Source organism: Channa argus, chromosome 21 (genome assembly GCF_033026475.1).
Source record: "Channa argus isolate prfri chromosome 21, Channa argus male v1.0, whole genome shotgun sequence".
Lineage (NCBI taxonomy): Eukaryota > Metazoa > Chordata > Actinopteri > Anabantiformes > Channidae > Channa > Channa argus.
The window spans coordinates 18,809,246-18,831,650 of NC_090217.1; the positions used below are offsets into that span (position 1 = coordinate 18,809,246).

Below are 22,405 nucleotides of genomic sequence, written 5' to 3' on the forward strand. Positions count from 1 at the left end.
TCAATGTGATCTAATTCCCTGACCGGGAATCGAACCCGGGCCGCGGCGGTAAGAGCACCGAATCCTAGCCACTAGACCATCAGGGAGAGTCAAGACGGGAAGGAGCGAGAATGAAAACTATATAACCCAGTAGTCAGGCTCCCACAAATTTGGTCGTTACACCTCGTTATTTCGCATTGGAAAGCAGCAGAGGCTTGCTGCCGGTCAGCATTCCCTGAGCGAGACTCCTAGCAGCTACAGTATAGGGGGTCTCAGGTCCAACTTTGGTATTCACAAAATGTATAATACAACGATTGCACTTTTGAAAGGTTAAATATTGTTGTCAAATTCATTGGCCTCTCTATAAAACAAGTCCGTTATCTCATTTGAATTCCATTTTCAGTGCAACAGCAACTTTAGTAATAATTCCTAATAATTATTGCGCCTCCTGTAAATGAAAAAAAAATAGTTGACAGCTCCTTTTGTTTCGACCCATGTTCTGTAAATAAGTCTACCCTCTGTTTAGGTCAAGATTTCTAATGTGGAGCTTCCTTGACGCTCCCTGACATTGTGGCCTATTTGTGATTTACGCTGTCAAAGTTCAGTCATCCCAGGAAAGCAGCCCACCTCCAATCTTTGAGTAGTTGTGGCCGATTGGTCAAGGCGATGGACTTGAAATCCATTGGGGTTTCCCCGCGCAGGTTAGAATCCTGTCAGCTACGTATGCCTCCCTTTTGGCCCTTTCTTCCCAGTGTTCCAGTGATAATGGGTTTCTCCAGGGAGATAACACGTGCAGACATTTCCAACGCACCTGAGCTGAATTAAGCGGCAAAAACAAATAATGTTCCTGATGGACTTTAGCAGCAAGGCCTGTGACTATTGATCTCGTATTATTTGAGTTTTCTGTGCAACAGCTAAGTAAATATAGATTGATGACAATTTTGGCTCCTGTTGTGATCCAAACGAGCGGTTGACCTGCTCCTTATGTCGCAGTCTCTTTTGACTGATGCCATGTAAAAAACTTGGCGCATTCTTTCGGCCAAGAGTTCACATGTGGACTGTCTTTGACGGTGCTTGACGTCATCCCCGCTTAGAGGCTTCATATGTCAAAGTCCAACAGTTCCGGGACAGCATCCTATGTTCCCGTTGGAAGCAGTTTCGTCCCCATGCTCAACCCCATAGACTCGACGTGCACTGGAGATTACCAGCGCAGGTTCACATCCTGTTACTACGTAAGCCTTAACTTTGACCCTTTTTTCCCATTGTTCAAGTGGAAGGTGGGATTTCCTTTCTAAGGGGAGGTGCTACACACACGCATTCACGAAGCACATGGTCGGAAAGTATGGGGTAAAATGGCAGAGTTTGGGGATGAACAATAACAATATGGCTTTGTGGATTCAGATGTGGGAGAAATGTAAACACTCCAAGCCACGAGGACGCCGGTAAATGCAGTAATGTCTCTGGAAGGAGCTGACATTTGAAGACGTAGCTTCAAAGTGTCGGGGGTATATATGGGTGCAGAGCTGCTTGCATAGCCCACGACCCCTCTGTGGGATTCCTAGGCAATGCATTGTCCAAGTAGGCCGTCTAAATCATTTCCCATGACTTGGAGGTTTAGCCAGTGAATTGCAGAGCAACAAAAGTGGCCCCCCTTCTACACATGTTTCAAAATGGAGAGAGGTGTATTTATTCATGTTCAGCACATATAGAATTTGTACTCATCAGCCCAACTGAAGCGTGTCAAACTGAGGAATGATGTCAAGGAAATCTAAAAGAACGAGGAAACAGTTGCAGGAGATTGTTATTGGAGAGCATCAAAATGAGCAACTTCCCTGACCGGGAATCGAATCCTGGCCGCGGCGGTGAGAGCGCCGAATCCTAGCCACTAGACCATCAGGGAGAGTCAAGAGGAGAAAGAACGAGAATGAAAACACTATAACCCAGTAGTCAGGCTCCCACAAGTTTGGTCGTTACACCTCGTTAGTTCGCATTGGAAAGCAGCCCGGCTTGAGTCTTTGAGTAGTTGTGGCCGAGTGGTCAAGGCGATGGACTCGAAATCCATTGGGGTTTCCCTGCGCAGGTTCGAATCCTGTCAGCTACGCATGCCTCCCTTTCTTCCCAGTGTTCCAGTGATAATGGGTTTCTCCAGGGAGATAACACGTGCAGACATTTCCAATGCACCTGAGCTGAATTAAGTGGCAAAAACAAATAATGTTCCTGATGGACTTTAGCAGCAAGGCCTGTGACTATTGATCTCGTATTATTTGAGTTTTCTGTGCAACAGCTAAGTAAATATAGATTGATGAGAATTTTGGCTCCTGTTGTGATCCAAACGAGCGGTTGACCTGCTCCTTATGTCGCAGTCTCTTTTGACTGATGCCATGTAAAAAACTTGGCGCATTCTTTCGGCCAAGAGTTCACATGTGGACTGTCCCTGACGGTGCTTGACGTCATCCCCGCTTAGAGGCTTCATATGTCAAAGTCCAACTGTTCCAGGACAGCATCCTATGTTCCCGTTGGAGGCAGTTTCGTCCCCGTGCTCAACCCCATAGACTCGACGTGCACTGGAGATTACCAGCGCAGGTTCACATCCTGTTACTACGTAAGCCTTAACTTTGACCCTTTTTTCCCATTGTTCAAGTGGAAGGTGGGATTTGCTTCCTAAGGGGAGGTGTTACACACAGGCATTCACGTAGCGCATGGTCTGAAAGTATGGGGTCAAATGGCAGAGTTTGGGGATGAACAATAACAATATGGCTTTGTGGATTCAGATGTGGGAGAAATGTAAACACTCCAAGCCACGAGGACGTCCGTAAATGCAGTAATGTCTCTGGAAGGAGCTGACATTTGAAGACGTAGCTTCAAAGTGTCGGGGGTATATATGGGTGCAGAGCTGCTTGCATAGCCCACGACCCCTCTGTGGGATTCCTAGGCAATGCATTGTCCAAGTAGGCCGTCTAAATCATTTCCCATGACTTGGAGGTTTAGCCAGTGAATTACAGAGCAACAAAAGTGGCCCCCCTTCCACACATGGTTCAACATTGAGAGAGGTGTATTTATTCATCTTCAGTACATATAGAATTTGTACTCATCAGCCCAACTGAAGTGTGTCAAAGTGAGGAATGATGTCAAGGAAATCTAAAAGAACGAGGAAACAGTTGCAGGAGATTGTTATTGGAGAGCATCAAAATGAGCAAATTCCCTGACCGGGAATCGAAACCGGGCCGCGGCGGTGAGAGCGCCAAATCCTAGCCACTAGACCATCAGGGAGAGTCAAGAGGAGAAAGAACGAGAATGAAAACAATATAACCCAGTAGTCAGGCTCCCACAAGTTTGGTCGTTACACCTCGTTATTTCGCATTGGAAAGCAGCCCGGCTTGAGTCTTTGAGTAGTTGTGGCCGAGTGGTCAAGGCGATGGACTCGAAATCCATTGGGGTTTCCCCGCGCAGGTTCGAATCCTGCCAGCTATGTATCCCTCCCTTTTGGCCCTTTCTTCCCAGTGTTCCAGTGATAATGGGTTTCTCCAGGGAGATAACGCATGCAGACATTCCCAACGCTCCTGAATTCCTAGCCAATGCATTGTCCAAGTAGGCCTTCTAAATCATTTCCCATGACTTGGAGGTTTAGTCAATGAATTACAGCAAAACCCCTCAAAACTGTCAATCCATCAGCCGGGTCTGTATGCAAGTTGGGATCCTCCGTTTTTATACCAGCTGCTACATTGGCAACTGTACGTTGTTCTTTAAAATGTGATGGGGAGCAACAAAAGCGGGCCCCCTTCTATACATCTTTCAACATTGAGAGAGGTGTATTTATTCATCTTCAGTTCATATAGAATTTGTACTTATCAGCCCAACTGAAATGTGTCAAAGTGTGGAATGATGTGATGGAGATCTAAAAGCACAAGGAAACAGTTGCAGGAGATTGTTATTTGAGAGCATCAATGTGATCTAATTCCCTGACCGGGAATCGAACCCGGGCCGCGGCGGTAAGAGCACCGAATCCTAGCCACTAGACCATCAGGGAGAGTCAAGACGGGAAGGAGAGAGAATGAAAACTATATAACCCAGTAGTCAGGCTCCCACAAATTTGGTCGTTACACCTCGTTATTTCGCATTGGAAAGCAGCAGAGGCTTGCTGCCGGTCAGCATTCCCTGAGCGAGACTCCTAGCAGCTACAGTATAGGGGGTCTCAGGTCCAACTTTGGTATTCACAAAATGTATAATACAACGATTGCACTTTTGAAAGGTTAAATATTGTTGTCAAATTCATTGGCCTCTCTATAAAACAAGTCCGTTATCTCATTTGAATTCCATTTTCAGTGCAACAGCAACTTTAGTAATAATTCCTAATAATTATTGCGCCTCCTGTAAATGAAAAAAAAAATGGTTGACAGCTCCTTTTGTTTCGATCCATGTTCTGTAAATAAGTCTACCCTCTGTTTAGGTCAAGATTTCTAATGTAGAGCTTCCTTAAACAAAACAAATAATGTTCCTGATGGACTTTAGCAGCAAGGCCTGTGACTATTGATGTCGTATTATTTGAGTTTTCTGTGCAACAGCTAAGTAAATATAGATTGATGACAATTTTGGCTCCTGTTGTGATCCAAACGAGCGGTTGACCTGCTCCTTATGTCGCAGTCTCTTTTGACTGATGCCATGTAAAAAACTTGGCGCATTCTTTCGGCCAAGAGTTCACATGTGGACTGTCTTTGAGGGTGCTTGACGTCATCCCCGCTTAGAGGCTTCATATGTCAAAGTCCAACTGTTCCGGGACAGCATCCTATGTTCCCGTTGGAAGCAGTTTCGTCCCCGTGCTCAACCCCATAGACTCGACGTGCACTGGAGATTACCAGCGCAGGTTCACATCCTGTTACTACGTAAGCCTTAACTTTGACCCTTTTTTCCCATTGTTCAAGTGGAAGGTGGGATTTGCTTCCTAAGGGGAGGTGTTACACACAGGCATTCACGTGGCGCATGGTCTGAAAGTATGGGGTCAAATGGCAGAGTTTGGGGATGAACAATAACAATATGGCTTTGTGGATTCAGATGTGGGAGAAATGTAAACACTCCAAGCCACGAGGACGCCGGTAAATGCAGTAATGTCTCTGGAAGGAGCTGACATTTGAAGACGTACCTTCAATGTGTCGGGGGTATATATGGGTGCAGAGCTGCTTGCATAGCCCACGACCCCTCTGTGGGATTCCTAGGCAATGCATTGTCCAAGTAGGCCGTCTAAATCATTTCCCATGACTTGGAGGTTTAGCCAGTGAATTACAGAGCAACAAAAGTGGCCCCCCTTCCACACATGTTTCAAAATTGAGAGAGGTGAATTTATTCATGTTCAGTACATATAGAATTTGTACTCATCAGCCCAACTGAAGCGTGTCAAAGTGAGGAATGATGTCATGGATATCTAAAAGAACGAGGAAACAGTTGCAGGAGATTGTTATTGGAGGGCATCAAAATGAGCAAATTCCCTGACCGGGAATCGAACCCGGGCCGCGGCGGTGAGAGCTCCGAATCCTAGCCACTAGACCATCAGGGAGAGTCAAGAGGAGAAAGAACGAGAATGAAAACAATATAACCCAGTAGTCAGGCTCCCACAAGTTTGGTCGTTACACCTCGTTATTTCGCATTGGAAAGCAGCCCGGCTTGAGTCTTTGAGTAGTTGTGGCCGAGTGGTCAAGGCGATGGACTCGAAATCCATTGGGGTTTCCCCGCGCAGGTTGGAATCCTGCCAGCTACGTATCCCTCCCTTTTGGCCCTTTCTTCCCAGTGTTCCAGTGATAATGGGTTTCTCCAGGGAGATAACGCATGCAGACATTCCCAACGCTCCTGAATTCCTAGCCAATGCATTGTCCAAGTAGGCCTTCTAAATCATTTCCCATGACTTGGAGGTTTAGTCAATGAATTACAGCAAAACCCCTAAAAACTGTCAATCCATCAGCCGGGTCTGTATGCAAGTTGGGATCCTCCGTTTTTATACCAGCTGCTACATTGGCAACTGTACGTTGTTCTTTAAAATGTGATGGGGGGCAACAAAAGCGGGCCCCCTTCTATACATCTTTCAACATTGAGAGAGGTGTATTTATTCATCTTCAGTTCATATAGAATTTGTACTTATCAGCCCAACTGAAATGTGTCAAAGTGTGGAATGATGTGATGGAGATCTAAAAGCACAAGGAAACAGTTGCAGGAGATTGTTATTGGAGAGCATCAATGTGATCTAATTCCCTGACCGGGAATCGAACCCGGGCCGCGGCGGTGAGAGCGCCGAATCCTAGCCACTAGACCATCAGGGAGAGTAAAGAAGGGAAGGAGCGAGAATGAAAACTATATAACCCAGTAGTCAGGCTCCCACCAATTTGGTCCTTACACCTCGTTATTTCGCATTGGAAAGCAGCAGAGGCTTGCTGCCGGTCAGCATTCCCTGAGCGAGACTCCTAGCCGCTACAGTATAGGGGGTCTCAGGTCCAACTTTGGTATTCACAAAATGTATAATACAACGATTGCACTTTTGAAAGGTTAAATATTGTTGTCAAATTCATTGGCCTCTCTATAAAACAAGTCCGTTATCTCATTTGAATTCCATTTTCAGTGCAACAGCAACTTTAGTAATAATTCCTAATAATTATTGCGCCTCCTGTAAATGAAAAAAAAATGGTTGACAGCTCCTTTTGTTTCTACCCATGTTCTGTAAATAAGTCTACCCTCTGTTTAGGTCAAGATTTCTAATGTGGAGCTTCCTTGACGCTCCCTGACATTGTGGCCGATGTGTGATTTACGCTGTCAAAGTTCAGTCATCCCAGGAAAGCAGCCCACCTCCAATCTTTGAGTAGTTGTGGCCGAGTGGTCAAGGCGATGGACTTGAAATCCATTGGGGTTTCCCCGCGCAGGTTCGAATCCTGTCAGCTACGTATGCCTCCCTTTTGGCCCTTTCTTCCCAGTGTTCCAGTGATAATAGGTTTCTCCAGGGAGAAAACACGTGCAGACATTTCCAACGCACCTGAGCTGAATTAAGCGGCAAAAACAAATAATGTTCCTGATGGACTTTAGCAGCAAGGCCTGTGACTATTGATCTCGTATTATTTGAGTTTTCTGTGCAACAGCTAAGTAAATATAGATTGATGACAATTTTGGCTCCTGTTGTGATCCAAACGAGCGGTTGACCTACTCCTTATGTCGCAGTCTCTTTTGACTGATGCCATGTAAAAAACTTGGCGCGTTCTTTCGGCCAAGAGTTCACATGTGGACTGTCTTTGAGGGTGCTTGACGTCATCCCCGCTTAGAGGCTTCATATGTCAAAGTCCAACTGTTCCGGGACAGCATCCTATGTTCCCGTTGGATGCAGTTTGGTCCCCGTGCTCAACCCCATAGACTCGACGTGCACTGGAGATTACCAGCGCAGGTTCACATCCTGTTACTACGTAAGCCTTAACTTTGACCCTTTTTTCCCATTGTTCAAGTGGAAGGTGGGATTTGCTTCCTAAGGGGAGGTGTTACACACAGGCATTCACGTAGCGCATGGTCTGAAACTATGGGGTGAAATGGCAGAGTTTGGGGATGAACAATAACAATATGGCTTTGTGGATTCAGATGTGGGAGAAATGTAAACACTCCAAGCCACGAGGACGCCGGTAAATGCAGTAATGTCTCTTGAAGGAGCTGACATTTGAAGACGTAGCTTCAAAGTGTCTGGGGTATATATGGGTGCAGAGCTGCTTGCATAGCCCACGACCCCTCTGTAAGATTCCTAGGCAATGCATTGTCCAAGTAGGCCGTCTAAATCATTTCCCATGACTTGGAGGTTTAGCCAGTGAATTACAGAGCAACAAAAGTGGCCCCCCTTCCACACATGTTTCAAAATGGAGAGAGGTGTATTTATTCATGTTCAGCACATATAGAATTTGTACTCATCAGCCCAACTGAAGCGTGTCAAAGTGAGGAATGATGTCAAGTAAATCTAAAAGAACGAGGAAACAGTTGCAGGAGATTGTTATTGGAGAGCATCAAAATGAGCAACTTCCCTGACCGGGAATCGAATCCTGGCCGCGGCGGTGAGAGCGCCGAATCCTAGCCACTAGACCATCAGGGAGAGTCAAGAGGAGAAAGAACGAGAATGAAAACTATATAACCCAGTAGTCAGGCTCCCACAAATTTGGTCGTTACACCTCGTTATTTCGCATTTGAAAGCAGCAGAGGCTTGCTGCCGGTCAGCATTCCCTGAGCGAGACACCTAGCCGCTACAGCATAGGGGGTCTCAGGTCCAACTTTGGTATTCACAAAATGTATAATACAACGATTGCACTTTTGAAAGGTTAAATATTGTTGTCAAATTCATTGGCCTCTCTATAAAACAAGTCCGTTATCTCATTTGAATTCCATTTTCACTGCAACAGCAACTTTAGTAATAATTCCTAATAATTATTGTGCCTCCTGTAAATGAAAAAAAATGGTTGACAGCTCCTTTTGTTTCGACCCATGTTCTGTAAATAAGTCTACCCTCTGTTTAGGTCAAGATTTCTAATGTGGAGCTTCCTTGACGCTCCCTGACATTGTGGCCGATGTGTGATTTACGCTGTCAAAGTTCAGTCATCCCAGGAAAGCAGCCCACCTCCAATCTTTGAGTAGTTGTGGCCGAGTGGTCAAGGCGATGGACTTGAAATCCACTGGGGTTTCCCCGCGCAGGTTCGAATCCTGTCAGCTACGTACGCCTCCCTTTTGGCCCTTTCTTCCCAGTGTTCCAGTGATAATGGGTTTTTCCAGGGAGATAACACGTGCAGACATTTCCAACGCACCTGAGCTGAATTAAGCGGCAAAAACAAATAATGTTCCTGATGGACTTTAGCAGCAAGGCCTGTGACTATTGATCTCGTATTATTTGAGTTTACTGTGCAACAGCTAAGTAAATATAGATTGATGACAATTTTGGCTCCTGTTGTGATCCAAACGAGCGGTTGACCTGCTCCTTATGTCGCAGTCTCTTTTGACTGATGCCATGTAAAAAACTTGGCGCATTCTTTCGGCCAAGAGTTCACATGTGGACTGTCTTTGACGGTGCTTGACGTCATCCCCGCTTAGAGGCTTCATATGTCAAAGTCCAACAGTTCCGGGACAGCATCCTATGTTCCCGTTGGAAGCAGTTTCGTCCCCGTGCTCAACCCCATAGACTCGACGTGCACTGGAGATTACCAGCGCAGGTTCACATCCTGTTACTACGTAAGCCTTAACTTTGACCCTTTTTTCCCATTGTTCAAGTGGAAGGTGGGATTTACTTCCTAAGGGGAGGTGCTACACACACGCATTCACGTAGCGCATGGTCTGAAAGTATGTGGTCAAATGGCAGAGTTTGGGGATGAACAATAACAATATGGCTTTGTGGATTCAGATGTGGGAGAAATGTAAACACTCCAAGCCACGAGGACGCCGGTAAATGCAGTAATATCTCTGGAAGGAGCTGACATTTGAAGACGTAGCTTCAAAGTGTCGGGGGTATATATGGGTGCAGAGCTGCTTGCATAGCCCACGACCCCTCTGTGGGATTCCTAGGCAATGCATTGTCCAAGTAGGCCGTCTAAATCATTTCCCATGACTTGGAGGTTTAGCCAGTGAATTACAGAGCAACAAAAGTGGCCCCCCTTCCACACATGTTTCAAAATGGAGAGAGGTGTATTTATTCATGTTCAGCACATATAGAATTTGTACTCATCAGCCCAACTGAAGCGTTTCAAAGTGAGGAATGATGTCAAGGAAATCTAAAAGAACGAGGAAACAGTTGCAGGAGATTGTTATTGGAGAGCATCAAAATGAGCAACTTCCCTGACCGGGAATCGAATCCTGGCCGCGGCGGTGAGAGCGCCGAATCCTAGCCACTAGACCATCAGGGAGAGTCAAGAGGAGAAAGAACGAGAATGAAAACAATATAACCCAGTAGTCAGGCTCCCACAAGTTTGGTCGTTACACCTCGTTAGTTCGCATTTGAAAGCAGCAGAGGCTTGCTGCCGGTCAGTATTCCCTGAGCGAGACACCTAGCCGCTACAGCATAGGGGGTCTCAGGTCCAACTTTGGTATTCACAAAATGTATAATACAACGATTGCACTTTTGAAAGGTTAAATATTGTTGTCAAATTCATTGGCCTCTCTATAAAACAAGTCCGTTATCTCATTTGAATTCCATTTTCACTGCAACAGCAACTTTAGTAATAATTCCTAATAATTATTGCGCCTCCTGTAAATGAAACAAAAATGGTTGACAGCTCCTTTTGTTTCGACCCATGTTCTGTAAATAAGTCTACCCTCTGTTTAGGTCAAGATTTCTAATGTGGAGCTTCCTTGACGCTCCCTGACATTGTGGCCGATGTGTGATTTGCGCTGTCAAAGTTCAGTCATCCCAGGAAAGCAACCCATCTCAAATCTTTGAGTAGTTGTGGGCGAGTGGTCAAGGCGATGGACTTGAAATCCATTGGGGTTTCCCCGCGCAGGTTAGAATCCTGTCAGCTACGTATGCCTCCCTTTTGGCCCTTTCTTCCCAGTGTTCCAGTGATAATGGGTTTCTCCAGGGAGATAACACGTGCAGACATTTCCAACGCACCTGAGCTGAATTAAGCGGCAAAAACAAATAATGTTCCTGATGGACTTTAGCAGCAAGGCCTGTGACTATTGATCTCGTATTATTTGAGTTTTCTGTGCAACAGCTAAGTAAATATAGATTGATGACAATTTTGGCTCCTGTTGTGATCCAAACGAGCGGTTGACCTGCTCCTTATGTCGCAGTCTCTTTTGACTGATGCCATGTAAAAAACTTGGCGCGTGCTTTCTAGAGGCCAAGAGTTCACCAGCGCAGGTTCAAATCCTGTTACTACGTAAGCCTTAACTTTGACCCTTTTTTCCCATTGTTCAAGTGGAAGGTGGGATTTGCTTCCTAAGGGGAGGTGTTACACACAGGCATTCACGTAGCGCATGGTCTGAAAGTATGGGGTCAAATGGCAGAGTTTGGGGATGAACAATAACAATATGGCTTTGTGGATTCAGATGTGGGAGAAATGTAAACACTCCAAGCCACGAGGACGCCGGTAAATGCAGTAATGTCTCTGGAAGAGGCTGACATTTGAAGACGTACCTTCAAAGTGTCGGGGGTATATATGGGTGCAGAGCTGCTTGCATAGCCCACGACCCCTCTGTGGGATTCCTAGGCAATGCATTGTCCAAGTAGGCCGTCTAAATCATTTCCCATGACTTGGAGGTTTAGCCAGTGAATTACAGAGCAACAAAAGTGGCCCCCCTTCCACACATGTTTCAAAATGGAGAGAGGTGTATTTATTCATGTTCAGCACATATAGAATTTGTACTCATCAGCCCAACTGAAGCGTGTCAAAGTGAGGAATGATGTCAAGGAAATCTAAAAGAACGAGGAAACAGTTGCAGGAGATTGTTATTGGAGAGCATCAAAATGAGCAACTTCCCTGACCGGGAATCGAATCCTGGCCGCGGCGGTGAGAGCGCCGAATCCTAGCCACTAGACCATCAGGGAGAGTCAAGAGGAGAAAGAACGAGAATGAAAACTATATAACCCAGTAGTCAGGCTCCCACAAATTTGGTCGTTACACCTCGTTATTTCGCATTGGAAAGCAGCCCGGCTTGAGTCTTTGAGTAGTTGTGGCCGAGTGGTCAAGGCGATGGACTCGAAATCCATTGGGGTTTCCCCGCGCAGGTTGGAATCCTGCCAGCTACGTATCCCTCCCTTTTGGCCCTTTCTTCCCAGTGTTCCAGTGATAATGGGTTTCTCCAGGGAGATAACGCATGCAGACATTCCCAACGCTCCTGAATTCCTAGCCAATGCATTGTCCAAGTAGGCCTTCTAAATCATTTCCCATGACTTGGAGGTTTAGTCAATGAATTACAGCAAAACCCCTCAAAACTGTTAATCCATCAGCCGGGTCTGTATGCAAGTTGGGATCCTCCGTTTTTATACCAGCTGCTACATTGGCAACTGTACGTTGTTCTTTAAAATGTGATGGGGAGCAACAAAAGCGGGCCCCCTTCTATACATCTTTCAACATTGAGAGAGGTGTATTTATTCATCTTCAGTTCATATAGAATTTGTACTTATCAGCCCAACTGAAATGTGTCAAAGTGTGGAATGATGTGATGGAGATCTAAAAGCACAAGGAAACAGTTGCAGGAGATTGTTATTGGAGAGCATCAATGTGATCTAATTCCCTGACCGGGAATCGAACCCAGGCCGCGGCCGGTGAGAGCGCCGAATCCTAGCCACTAGACCATCAGGGAGAGTCAAGACGGGAAGGAGCGAGAATGAAAACTATATAACCCAGTAGTCAGGCTCCCACAAATTTGGTCGTTACACCTCGTTATTTCGCATTTGAATGCAGCAGAGGCTTGCTGCCGGTCAGCATTCCCTGAGCGAGACTCCTAGCCGCTACAGTATAGGGGGTCTCAGGTCCAACTTTGGTATTCACAAAATGTATAATACAACGATTGCACTTTTGAAAAGTTAAATATTGTTGTCAAATTCATTGGCCTCTCTATAAAACAAGTCCGTTATCTCATTTGAATTCCATTTTCAGTGCAACAGCAACTTTAGTAATAATTCCTAATAATTATTGCGCCTCCTGTAAATGAAAAAAAAGAAATGGTTGACAGCTCTTTTTGTTTCGACCCATGTTCTGAAAATAAGTCTACCCTCTGTTTAGGTCAAGATTTCTAATGTGGAGCTTCCTTGACGCTCCCTGACAGGCTGTCAGGCTCCCACAAATTTGGTCGTTACACCTCGTTATTTCGCATTGGAAAGCAGCAGAGGCTTGCTGCCGGTCAGCATTCCCTGAGCGAGACTCCTAGCCGCTACAGTATAGGGGGTCTCAGGTCCAACTTTGGTATTCACAAAATGTATAATACAACGATTGCACTTTTGAAAAGTTAAATATTGTTGTCAAATTCATTGGCCTCTCTATAAAACAAGTCCGTTATCTCATTTGAATTCCATTTTCAGTGCAACAGCAACTTTAGTAATAATTCCTAATAATTATTGCGCCTCCTGTAAATGAAAAAAAAAATGGTTGACAGCTCCTTTTGTTTCGACCCATGTTCTGTAAATAAGTCTACCCTCTGTTTAGGTCAAGATTTCTAATGTGGAGCTTCCTTGACGCTCCCTGACATTGTGGCCGATGTGTGATTTACGCTGTCAAAGTTCAGTCATCCCAGGAAAGCAGCCCACTTCCAATCTTTGAGTAGTTGTGGCCGAGTGGTCAAGGCGATGGACTTGAAATCCATTGGGGTTTCCCCGCGCAGGTTCGAATCCTGTCAGCTACGTACGCCTCCCTTTTGGCCCTTTCTTCCCAGTGTTCCAGTGATAATGGGTTTCTCCAGGGAGATAACACGTGCAGACATTTCCAACGCACCTGAGCTGAATTAAGCGGCAAAAACAAATAATGTTCCTGATGGACTTTAGCAGCAAGGCCTGTGACTATTGATCTCGTATTATTTGAGTTTTCTGTGCAACAGCTAAGTAAATATAGATTGATGACAATTTTGGCTCCTGTTGTGATCCAAACGAGCGGTTGACCTGCTCCTTATGTCGCAGTCTCTTTTGACTGATGCCATGTAAAAAACTTGGCGCATTCTTTCGGCCAAGAGTTCACATGTGGACTGTCTTTGACGGTGCTTGACGTCATCCCCGCTTAGAGGCTTCATATGTAAACGTCCAACTGTTCCGGGACAGCATCCTATGTTCCCGTTGGATGAAGTTTGGTCCCCGTGCTCAACCCCATAGACTCGACGTGCACTGGAGATTACCAGCGCAGGTTCACATCCTGTTACTACGTAAGCCTTAACTTTGACCCTTTTTTCCCATTGTTCAAGTGGAAGGTGGGATTTGCTTCCTAAGGGGAGGTGTTACACACAGGCATTCACGTAGCGCATGGTCTGAAAGTATGGGGTCAAATGGCAGAGTTTGGGGATGAACAATAACAATATGGCTTTGTGGATTCAGATGTGGGAGAAATGTAAACACTCCAAGCCACGAGGACGCCGGTAAATGCAGTAATGTCTCTGGAAGGAGCTGACATTTGAAGACGTACCTTCAATGTGTCGGGGGTATATATGGGTGCAGAGCTGCTTGCATAGCCCACGACCCCTCTGTGGGATTCCTAGGCAATGCATTGTCCAAGTAGGCCGTCTAAATCATTTCCCATGACTTGGAGGTTTAGCCAGTGAATTACAGAGCAACAAAAGTGGCCCCCCTTCCACACATGTTTCAAAATTGAGAGAGGTGAATTTATTCATGTTCAGTACATATAGAATTTGTACTCATCAGCCCAACTGAAGCGTGTCAAAGTGAGGAATGATGTCATGGATATCTAAAAGAACGAGGAAACAGTTGCAGGAGATTGTTATTGGAGGGCATCAAAATGAGCAAATTCCCTGACCGGGAATCGAACCCGGGCCGCGGCGGTGAGAGCTCCGAATCCTAGCCACTAGACCATCAGGGAGAGTCAAGAGGAGAAAGAACGAGAATGAAAACAATATAACCCAGTAGTCAGGCTCCCACAAGTTTGGTCGTTACACCTCGTTATTTCGCATTGGAAAGCAGCCCGGCTTGAGTCTTTGAGTAGTTGTGGCCGAGTGGTCAAGGCGATGGACTCGAAATCCATTGGGGTTTCCCCGCGCAGGTTGGAATCCTGCCAGCTACGTATCCCTCCCTTTTGGCCCTTTCTTCCCAGTGTTCCAGTGATAATGGGTTTCTCCAGGGAGATAACGCATGCAGACATTCCCAACGCTCCTGAATTCCTAGCCAATGCATTGTCCAAGTAGGCCTTCTAAATCATTTCCCATGACTTGGAGGTTTAGTCAATGAATTACAGCAAAACCCCTAAAAACTGTCAATCCATCAGCCGGGTCTGTATGCAAGTTGGGATCCTCCGTTTTTATACCAGCTGCTACATTGGCAACTGTACGTTGTTCTTTAAAATGTGATGGGGGGCAACAAAAGCGGGCCCCCTTCTATACATCTTTCAACATTGAGAGAGGTGTATTTATTCATCTTCAGTTCATATAGAATTTGTACTTATCAGCCCAACTGAAATGTGTCAAAGTGTGGAATGATGTGATGGAGATCTAAAAGCACAAGGAAACAGTTGCAGGAGATTGTTATTGGAGAGCATCAATGTGATCTAATTCCCTGACCGGGAATCGAACCCGGGCCGCGGCGGTGAGAGCGCCGAATCCTAGCCACTAGACCATCAGGGAGAGTAAAGAAGGGAAGGAGCGAGAATGAAAACTATATAACCCAGTAGTCAGGCTCCCACCAATTTGGTCCTTACACCTCGTTATTTCGCATTGGAAAGCAGCAGAGGCTTGCTGCCGGTCAGCATTCCCTGAGCGAGACTCCTAGCCGCTACAGTATAGGGGGTCTCAGGTCCAACTTTGGTATTCACAAAATGTATAATACAACGATTGCACTTTTGAAAGGTTAAATATTGTTGTCAAATTCATTGGCCTCTCTATAAAACAAGTCCGTTATCTCATTTGAATTCCATTTTCAGTGCAACAGCAACTTTAGTAATAATTCCTAATAATTATTGCGCCTCCTGTAAATGAAAAAAAAATGGTTGACAGCTCCTTTTGTTTCTACCCATGTTCTGTAAATAAGTCTACCCTCTGTTTAGGTCAAGATTTCTAATGTGGAGCTTCCTTGACGCTCCCTGACATTGTGGCCGATGTGTGATTTACGCTGTCAAAGTTCAGTCATCCCAGGAAAGCAGCCCACCTCCAATCTTTGAGTAGTTGTGGCCGAGTGGTCAAGGCGATGGACTTGAAATCCATTGGGGTTTCCCCGCGCAGGTTCGAATCCTGTCAGCTACGTATGCCTCCCTTTTGGCCCTTTCTTCCCAGTGTTCCAGTGATAATAGGTTTCTCCAGGGAGAAAACACGTGCAGACATTTCCAACGCACCTGAGCTGAATTAAGCGGCAAAAACAAATAATGTTCCTGATGGACTTTAGCAGCAAGGCCTGTGACTATTGATCTCGTATTATTTGAGTTTTCTGTGCAACAGCTAAGTAAATATAGATTGATGACAATTTTGGCTCCTGTTGTGATCCAAACGAGCGGTTGACCTACTCCTTATGTCGCAGTCTCTTTTGACTGATGCCATGTAAAAAACTTGGCGCGTTCTTTCGGCCAAGAGTTCACATGTGGACTGTCTTTGAGGGTGCTTGACGTCATCCCCGCTTAGAGGCTTCATATGTCAAAGTCCAACTGTTCCGGGACAGCATCCTATGTTCCCGTTGGATGCAGTTTGGTCCCCGTGCTCAACCCCATAGACTCGACGTGCACTGGAGATTACCAGCGCAGGTTCACATCCTGTTACTACGTAAGCCTTAACTTTGACCCTTTTTTCCCATTGTTCAAGTGGAAGGTGGGATTTGCTTCCTAAGGGGAGGTGTTACACACAGGCATTCACGTAGCGCATGGTCTGAAACTATGGGGTGAAATGGCAGAGTTTGGGGATGAACAATAACAATATGGCTTTGTGGATTCAGATGTGGGAGAAATGTAAACACTCCAAGCCACGAGGACGCCGGTAAATGCAGTAATGTCTCTTGAAGGAGCTGACATTTGAAGACGTAGCTTCAAAGTGTCTGGGGTATATATGGGTGCAGAGCTGCTTGCATAGCCCACGACCCCTCTGTAAGATTCCTAGGCAATGCATTGTCCAAGTAGGCCGTCTAAATCATTTCCCATGACTTGGAGGTTTAGCCAGTGAATTACAGAGCAACAAAAGTGGCCCCCCTTCCACACATGTTTCAAAATGGAGAGAGGTGTATTTATTCATGTTCAGCACATATAGAATTTGTACTCATCAGCCCAACTGAAGCGTGTCAAAGTGAGGAATGATGTCAAGTAAATCTAAAAGAACGAGGAAACAGTTGCAGGAGATTGTTATTGGAGAGCATCAAAATGAGCAACTTCCCTGACCGGGAATCGAATCCTGGCCGCGGCGGTGAGAGCGCCGAATCCTAGCCACTAGACCATCAGGGAGAGTCAAGAGGAGAAAGAACGAGAATGAAAACTATATAACCCAGTAGTCAGGCTCCCACAAATTTGGTCGTTACACCTCGTTATTTCGCATTTGAAAGCAGCAGAGGCTTGCTGCCGGTCAGCATTCCCTGAGCGAGACACCTAGCCGCTACAGCATAGGGGGTCTCAGGTCCAACTTTGGTATTCACAAAATGTATAATACAACGATTGCACTTTTGAAAGGTTAAATATTGTTGTCAAATTCATTGGCCTCTCTATAAAACAAGTCCGTTATCTCATTTGAATTCCATTTTCACTGCAACAGCAACTTTAGTAATAATTCCTAATAATTATTGTGCCTCCTGTAAATGAAAAAAAATGGTTGACAGCTCCTTTTGTTTCGACCCATGTTCTGTAAATAAGTCTACCCTCTGTTTAGGTCAAGATTTCTAATGTGGAGCTTCCTTGACGCTCCCTGACATTGTGGCCGATGTGTGATTTACGCTGTCAAAGTTCAGTCATCCCAGGAAAGCAGCCCACCTCCAATTTTTGAGTAGTTGTGGCCGAGTGGTCAAGGCGATGGACTTGAAATCCACTGGGGTTTCCCCGCGCAGGTTCGAATCCTGTCAGCTACGTACGCCTCCCTTTTGGCCCTTTCTTCCCAGTGTTCCAGTGATAATGGGTTTTTCCAGGGAGATAACACGTGCAGACATTTCCAACGCACCTGAGCTGAATTAAGCGGCAAAAACAAATAATGTTCCTGATGGACTTTAGCAGCAAGGCCTGTGACTATTGATCTCGTATTATTTGAGTTTACTGTGCAACAGCTAAGTAAATATAGATTGATGACAATTTTGGCTCCTGTTGTGATCCAAACGAGCGGTTGACCTGCTCCTTATGTCGCAGTCTCTTTTGACTGATGCCATGTAAAAAACTTGGCGCATTCTTTCGGCCAAGAGTTCACATGTGGACTGTCTTTGACGGTGCTTGACGTCATCCCCGCTTAGAGGCTTCATATGTCAAAGTCCAACAGTTCCGGGACAGCATCCTATGTTCCCGTTGGAAGCAGTTTCGTCCCCGTGCTCAACCCCATAGACTCGACGTGCACTGGAGATTACCAGCGCAGGTTCACATCCTGTTACTACGTAAGCCTTAACTTTGACCCTTTTTTCCCATTGTTCAAGTGGAAGGTGGGATTTACTTCCTAAGGGGAGGTGCTACACACACGCATTCACGTAGCGCATGGTCTGAAAGTATGTGGTCAAATGGCAGAGTTTGGGGATGAACAATAACAATATGGCTTTGTGGATTCAGATGTGGGAGAAATGTAAACACTCCAAGCCACGAGGACGCCGGTAAATGCAGTAATATCTCTGGAAGGAGCTGACATTTGAAGACGTAGCTTCAAAGTGTCGGGGGTATATATGGGTGCAGAGCTGCTTGCATAGCCCACGACCCCTCTGTGGGATTCCTAGGCAATGCATTGTCCAAGTAGGCCGTCTAAATCATTTCCCATGACTTGGAGGTTTAGCCAGTGAATTACAGAGCAACAAAAGTGGCCCCCCTTCCACACATGTTTCAAAATGGAGAGAGGTGTATTTATTCATGTTCAGCACATATAGAATTTGTACTCATCAGCCCAACTGAAGCGTTTCAAAGTGAGGAATGATGTCAAGGAAATCTAAAAGAACGAGGAAACAGTTGCAGGAGATTGTTATTGGAGAGCATCAAAATGAGCAACTTCCCTGACCGGGAATCGAATCCTGGCCGCGGCGGTGAGAGCGCCGAATCCTAGCCACTAGACCATCAGGGAGAGTCAAGAGGAGAAAGAACGAGAATGAAAACAATATAACCCAGTAGTCAGGCTCCCACAAGTTTGGTCGTTACACCTCGTTAGTTCGCATTTGAAAGCAGCAGAGGCTTGCTGCCGGTCAGTATTCCCTGAGCGAGACACCTAGCCGCTACAGCATAGGGGGTCTCAGGTCCAACTTTGGTATTCACAAAATGTATAATACAACGATTGCACTTTTGAAAGGTTAAATATTGTTGTCAAATTCATTGGCCTCTCTATAAAACAAGTCCGTTATCTCATTTGAATTCCATTTTCACTGCAACAGCAACTTTAGTAATAATTCCTAATAATTATTGCGCCTCCTGTAAATGAAACAAAAATGGTTGACAGCTCCTTTTGTTTCGACCCATGTTCTGTAAATAAGTCTACCCTCTGTTTAGGTCAAGATTTCTAATGTGGAGCTTCCTTGACGCTCCCTGACATTGTGGCCGATGTGTGATTTGCGCTGTCAAAGTTCAGTCATCCCAGGAAAGCAACCCATCTCAAATCTTTGAGTAGTTGTGGGCGAGTGGTCAAGGCGATGGACTTGAAATCCATTGGGGTTTCCCCGCGCAGGTTAGAATCCTGTCAGCTACGTATGCCTCCCTTTTGGCCCTTTCTTCCCAGTGTTCCAGTGATAATGGGTTTCTCCAGGGAGATAACACGTGCAGACATTTCCAACGCACCTGAGCTGAATTAAGCGGCAAAAACAAATAATGTTCCTGATGGACTTTAGCAGCAAGGCCTGTGACTATTGATCTCGTATTATTTGAGTTTTCTGTGCAACAGCTAAGTAAATATAGATTGATGACAATTTTGGCTCCTGTTGTGATCCAAACGAGCGGTTGACCTGCTCCTTATGTCGCAGTCTCTTTTGACTGATGCCATGTAAAAAACTTGGCGCGTGCTTTCTAGAGGCCAAGAGTTCACCAGCGCAGGTTCAAATCCTGTTACTACGTAAGCCTTAACTTTGACCCTTTTTTCCCATTGTTCAAGTGGAAGGTGGGATTTGCTTCCTAAGGGGAGGTGTTACACACAGGCATTCACGTAGCGCATGGTCTGAAAGTATGGGGTCAAATGGCAGAGTTTGGGGATGAACAATAACAATATGGCTTTGTGGATTCAGATGTGGGAGAAATGTAAACACTCCAAGCCACGAGGACGCCGGTAAATGCAGTAATGTCTCTGGAAGGAGCTGACATTTGAAGACGTACCTTCAAAGTGTCGGGGGTATATATGGGTGCAGAGCTGCTTGCATAGCCCACGACCCCTCTGTGGGATTCCTAGGCAATGCATTGTCCAAGTAGGCCGTCTAAATCATTTCCCATGACTTGGAGGTTTAGCCAGTGAATTACAGAGCAACAAAAGTGGCCCCCCTTCCACACATGTTTCAAAATTGAGAGAGGTGAATTTATTCATGTTCAGTACATATAGAATTTGTACTCATCAGCCCAACTGAAGCGTGTCAAAGTGAGGAATGATGTCAAGGAAATCTAAAAGAACGAGGAAACAGTTGCAGGAGATTGTTATTGGAGAGCATCAAAATCAGCAAATTCCCTGACTGGGAATCGAACCAGGGCCGCGGCGTTGAGAGCGCCGAATCCTAGCCACTAGACCATCAGGGAGAGTCAAGAGGAGAAAGAACGAGAATGAAAACAATATAACCCAGTAGTCAGGCTCCCAAAAGTTTGGTCGTTACACCTCGTTATTTCGCATTGGAAAGCAGCCCGGCTTGAGTCTTTGAGTAGTTGTGGCCGAGTGGTCAAGGCGATGGACTCGAAATCCATTGGGGTTTCCCCGCACAGGTTGGAATCCTGCCAGCTACGTATCCCTCCCTTTTGGCCCTTTCTTCCCAGTGTTCCAGTGATAATGGGTTTCTCCAGGGAGATAACGCATGCAGACATTCCCAACGCTCCTGAATTCCTAGCCAATGCATTGTCCAAGTAGGCCTTCTAAATCATTTCCCATGACTTGGAGGTTTAGTCAATGAATTACAGCAAAACCCCTCAAAACTGTCAATCCATCAGCCGGGTCTGTATGCAAGTTGGGATCCTCCGTTTTTATACCAGCTGCTACATTGGCAACTGTACGTTGTTCTTTAAAATGTGATGGGGAGCAACAAAAGCGGGCCCCCTTCTATACATCTTTCAACATTGAGAGAGGTGTATTTATTCATCTTCAGTTCATATAGAATTTGTACTTATCAGCCCAACTGAAGTGTGTCAAAGTGTGGAATGATGTGATGGAGATCTAAAAGCACAAGGAAAAAGTTGCAGGAGATTGTTATTGGAGAGCATCAATGTGATCTAATTCCCTGACCGGGAATCGAACCCGGGCCGCGGCGGTGAGAGCGCCGAATCCTAGCCACTAGACCATCAGGGAGAGTCAAGACGGGAAGGAGCGAGAATGAAAACTATATAACCCAGTAGTCAGGCTCCCACAAATTTGGTCGTTACACCTCGTTATTTCGCATTGGAAAGCAGCAGAGGCTTGCTGCCGGTCAGCATTCCCTGAGCGAGACTCCTAGCCGCTACAGTATAGGGGGTCTCAGGTCCAACTTTGGTATTCACAAAATGTATAATACAACGATTGCACTTTTGAAAAGTTAAATATTGTTGTCAAATTCATTGGCCTCTCTATAAAACAAGTCCGTTATCTCATTTGAATTCCATTTTCAGTGCAACAGCAACTTTAGTAATAATTCCTAATAATTATTGCGCCTCCTGTAAATGAAAAAAAAAATGGTTGACAGCTCCTTTTGTTTCGACCCATGTTCTGTAAATAAGTCTACCCTCTGTTTAGGTCAAGATTTCTAATGTGGAGCTTCCTTGACGCTCCCTGACATTGTGGCCGATGTGTGATTTACGCTGTCAAAGTTCAGTCATCCCAGGAAAGCAGCCCACTTCCAATCTTTGAGTAGTTGTGGCCGAGTGGTCAAGGCGATGGACTTGAAATCCATTGGGGTTTCCCCGCGCAGGTTCGAATCCTGTCAGCTACGTACGCCTCCCTTTTGGCCCTTTCTTCCCAGTGTTCCAGTGATAATGGGTTTCTCCAGGGAGATAACACGTGCAGACATTTCCAACGCACCTGAGCTGAATTAAGCGGCAAAAACAAATAATGTTCCTGATGGACTTTAGCAGCAAGGCCTGTGACTATTGATCTCGTATTATTTGAGTTTTCTGTGCAACAGCTAAGTAAATATAGATTGATGACAATTTTGGCTCCTGTTGTGATCCAAACGAGCGGTTGACCTGCTCCTTATGTCGCAGTCTCTTTTGACTGATGCCATGTAAAAAACTTGGCGCATTCTTTCGGCCAAGAGTTCACATGTGGACTGTCTTTGACGGTGCTTGACGTCATCCCCGCTTAGAGGCTTCATATGTCAAAGTCCAACAGTTCCGGGACAGCATCCTATGTTCCCGTTGGAAGCAGTTTCGTCCCCATGCTCAACCCCATAGACTCGACGTGCACTGGAGATTACCAGCGCAGGTTCACATCCTGTTACTACGTAAGCCTTAACTTTGACCCTTTTTTCCCATTGTTCAAGTGGAAGGTGGGA

At 45.6% G+C, this 22,405-nt stretch overlaps 20 non-coding genes across 20 annotated transcripts; 15 read left to right on the top strand and 5 right to left on the bottom strand.

Annotated features, from left to right (window-relative positions):
- Positions 1–619: 619 nt before the first annotated feature.
- On the top strand, positions 620–701 carry trnas-uga (transfer RNA serine (anticodon UGA)). Its single transcript has one exon. It is a non-coding gene; the product is annotated as a tRNA-Ser (tRNA).
- Positions 702–1,998: 1,297 nt separating this feature from the next.
- On the top strand, positions 1,999–2,080 carry trnas-cga (transfer RNA serine (anticodon CGA)). The gene has a single exon. It is a non-coding gene; the product is annotated as a tRNA-Ser (tRNA).
- Positions 2,081–3,368: 1,288 nt separating this feature from the next.
- On the top strand, positions 3,369–3,450 carry trnas-cga (transfer RNA serine (anticodon CGA)). The gene has a single exon. It is a non-coding gene; the product is annotated as a tRNA-Ser (tRNA).
- Positions 3,451–5,455: 2,005 nt separating this feature from the next.
- On the bottom strand, positions 5,456–5,527 carry trnae-cuc (transfer RNA glutamic acid (anticodon CUC)). Its single transcript has one exon. It is a non-coding gene; the product is annotated as a tRNA-Glu (tRNA).
- A 119-nt stretch (positions 5,528–5,646) lies between these two features.
- On the top strand, positions 5,647–5,728 carry trnas-cga (transfer RNA serine (anticodon CGA)). The gene has a single exon. It is a non-coding gene; the product is annotated as a tRNA-Ser (tRNA).
- A 484-nt stretch (positions 5,729–6,212) lies between these two features.
- trnae-cuc (transfer RNA glutamic acid (anticodon CUC)) lies at positions 6,213–6,284 on the bottom strand. Its single transcript has one exon. It is a non-coding gene; the product is annotated as a tRNA-Glu (tRNA).
- Positions 6,285–6,817: 533 nt separating this feature from the next.
- Positions 6,818–6,899, top strand: trnas-uga (transfer RNA serine (anticodon UGA)). Its single transcript has one exon. It is a non-coding gene; the product is annotated as a tRNA-Ser (tRNA).
- Positions 6,900–8,609: 1,710 nt separating this feature from the next.
- Positions 8,610–8,691, top strand: trnas-uga (transfer RNA serine (anticodon UGA)). The gene has a single exon. It is a non-coding gene; the product is annotated as a tRNA-Ser (tRNA).
- Positions 8,692–10,402: 1,711 nt separating this feature from the next.
- trnas-uga (transfer RNA serine (anticodon UGA)) lies at positions 10,403–10,484 on the top strand. Its single transcript has one exon. It is a non-coding gene; the product is annotated as a tRNA-Ser (tRNA).
- A 1,147-nt stretch (positions 10,485–11,631) lies between these two features.
- trnas-cga (transfer RNA serine (anticodon CGA)) lies at positions 11,632–11,713 on the top strand. Its single transcript has one exon. It is a non-coding gene; the product is annotated as a tRNA-Ser (tRNA).
- Positions 11,714–13,226: 1,513 nt separating this feature from the next.
- Positions 13,227–13,308, top strand: trnas-uga (transfer RNA serine (anticodon UGA)). The gene has a single exon. It is a non-coding gene; the product is annotated as a tRNA-Ser (tRNA).
- A 1,106-nt stretch (positions 13,309–14,414) lies between these two features.
- On the bottom strand, positions 14,415–14,486 carry trnae-cuc (transfer RNA glutamic acid (anticodon CUC)). Its single transcript has one exon. It is a non-coding gene; the product is annotated as a tRNA-Glu (tRNA).
- Positions 14,487–14,605: 119 nt separating this feature from the next.
- trnas-cga (transfer RNA serine (anticodon CGA)) lies at positions 14,606–14,687 on the top strand. Its single transcript has one exon. It is a non-coding gene; the product is annotated as a tRNA-Ser (tRNA).
- A 484-nt stretch (positions 14,688–15,171) lies between these two features.
- On the bottom strand, positions 15,172–15,243 carry trnae-cuc (transfer RNA glutamic acid (anticodon CUC)). The gene has a single exon. It is a non-coding gene; the product is annotated as a tRNA-Glu (tRNA).
- A 533-nt stretch (positions 15,244–15,776) lies between these two features.
- On the top strand, positions 15,777–15,858 carry trnas-uga (transfer RNA serine (anticodon UGA)). The gene has a single exon. It is a non-coding gene; the product is annotated as a tRNA-Ser (tRNA).
- Positions 15,859–17,568: 1,710 nt separating this feature from the next.
- Positions 17,569–17,650, top strand: trnas-uga (transfer RNA serine (anticodon UGA)). The gene has a single exon. It is a non-coding gene; the product is annotated as a tRNA-Ser (tRNA).
- A 1,711-nt stretch (positions 17,651–19,361) lies between these two features.
- On the top strand, positions 19,362–19,443 carry trnas-uga (transfer RNA serine (anticodon UGA)). The gene has a single exon. It is a non-coding gene; the product is annotated as a tRNA-Ser (tRNA).
- A 1,147-nt stretch (positions 19,444–20,590) lies between these two features.
- trnas-cga (transfer RNA serine (anticodon CGA)) lies at positions 20,591–20,672 on the top strand. Its single transcript has one exon. It is a non-coding gene; the product is annotated as a tRNA-Ser (tRNA).
- Positions 20,673–21,156: 484 nt separating this feature from the next.
- On the bottom strand, positions 21,157–21,228 carry trnae-cuc (transfer RNA glutamic acid (anticodon CUC)). Its single transcript has one exon. It is a non-coding gene; the product is annotated as a tRNA-Glu (tRNA).
- Positions 21,229–21,762: 534 nt separating this feature from the next.
- On the top strand, positions 21,763–21,844 carry trnas-uga (transfer RNA serine (anticodon UGA)). Its single transcript has one exon. It is a non-coding gene; the product is annotated as a tRNA-Ser (tRNA).
- Positions 21,845–22,405: the final 561 nt, after the last annotated feature.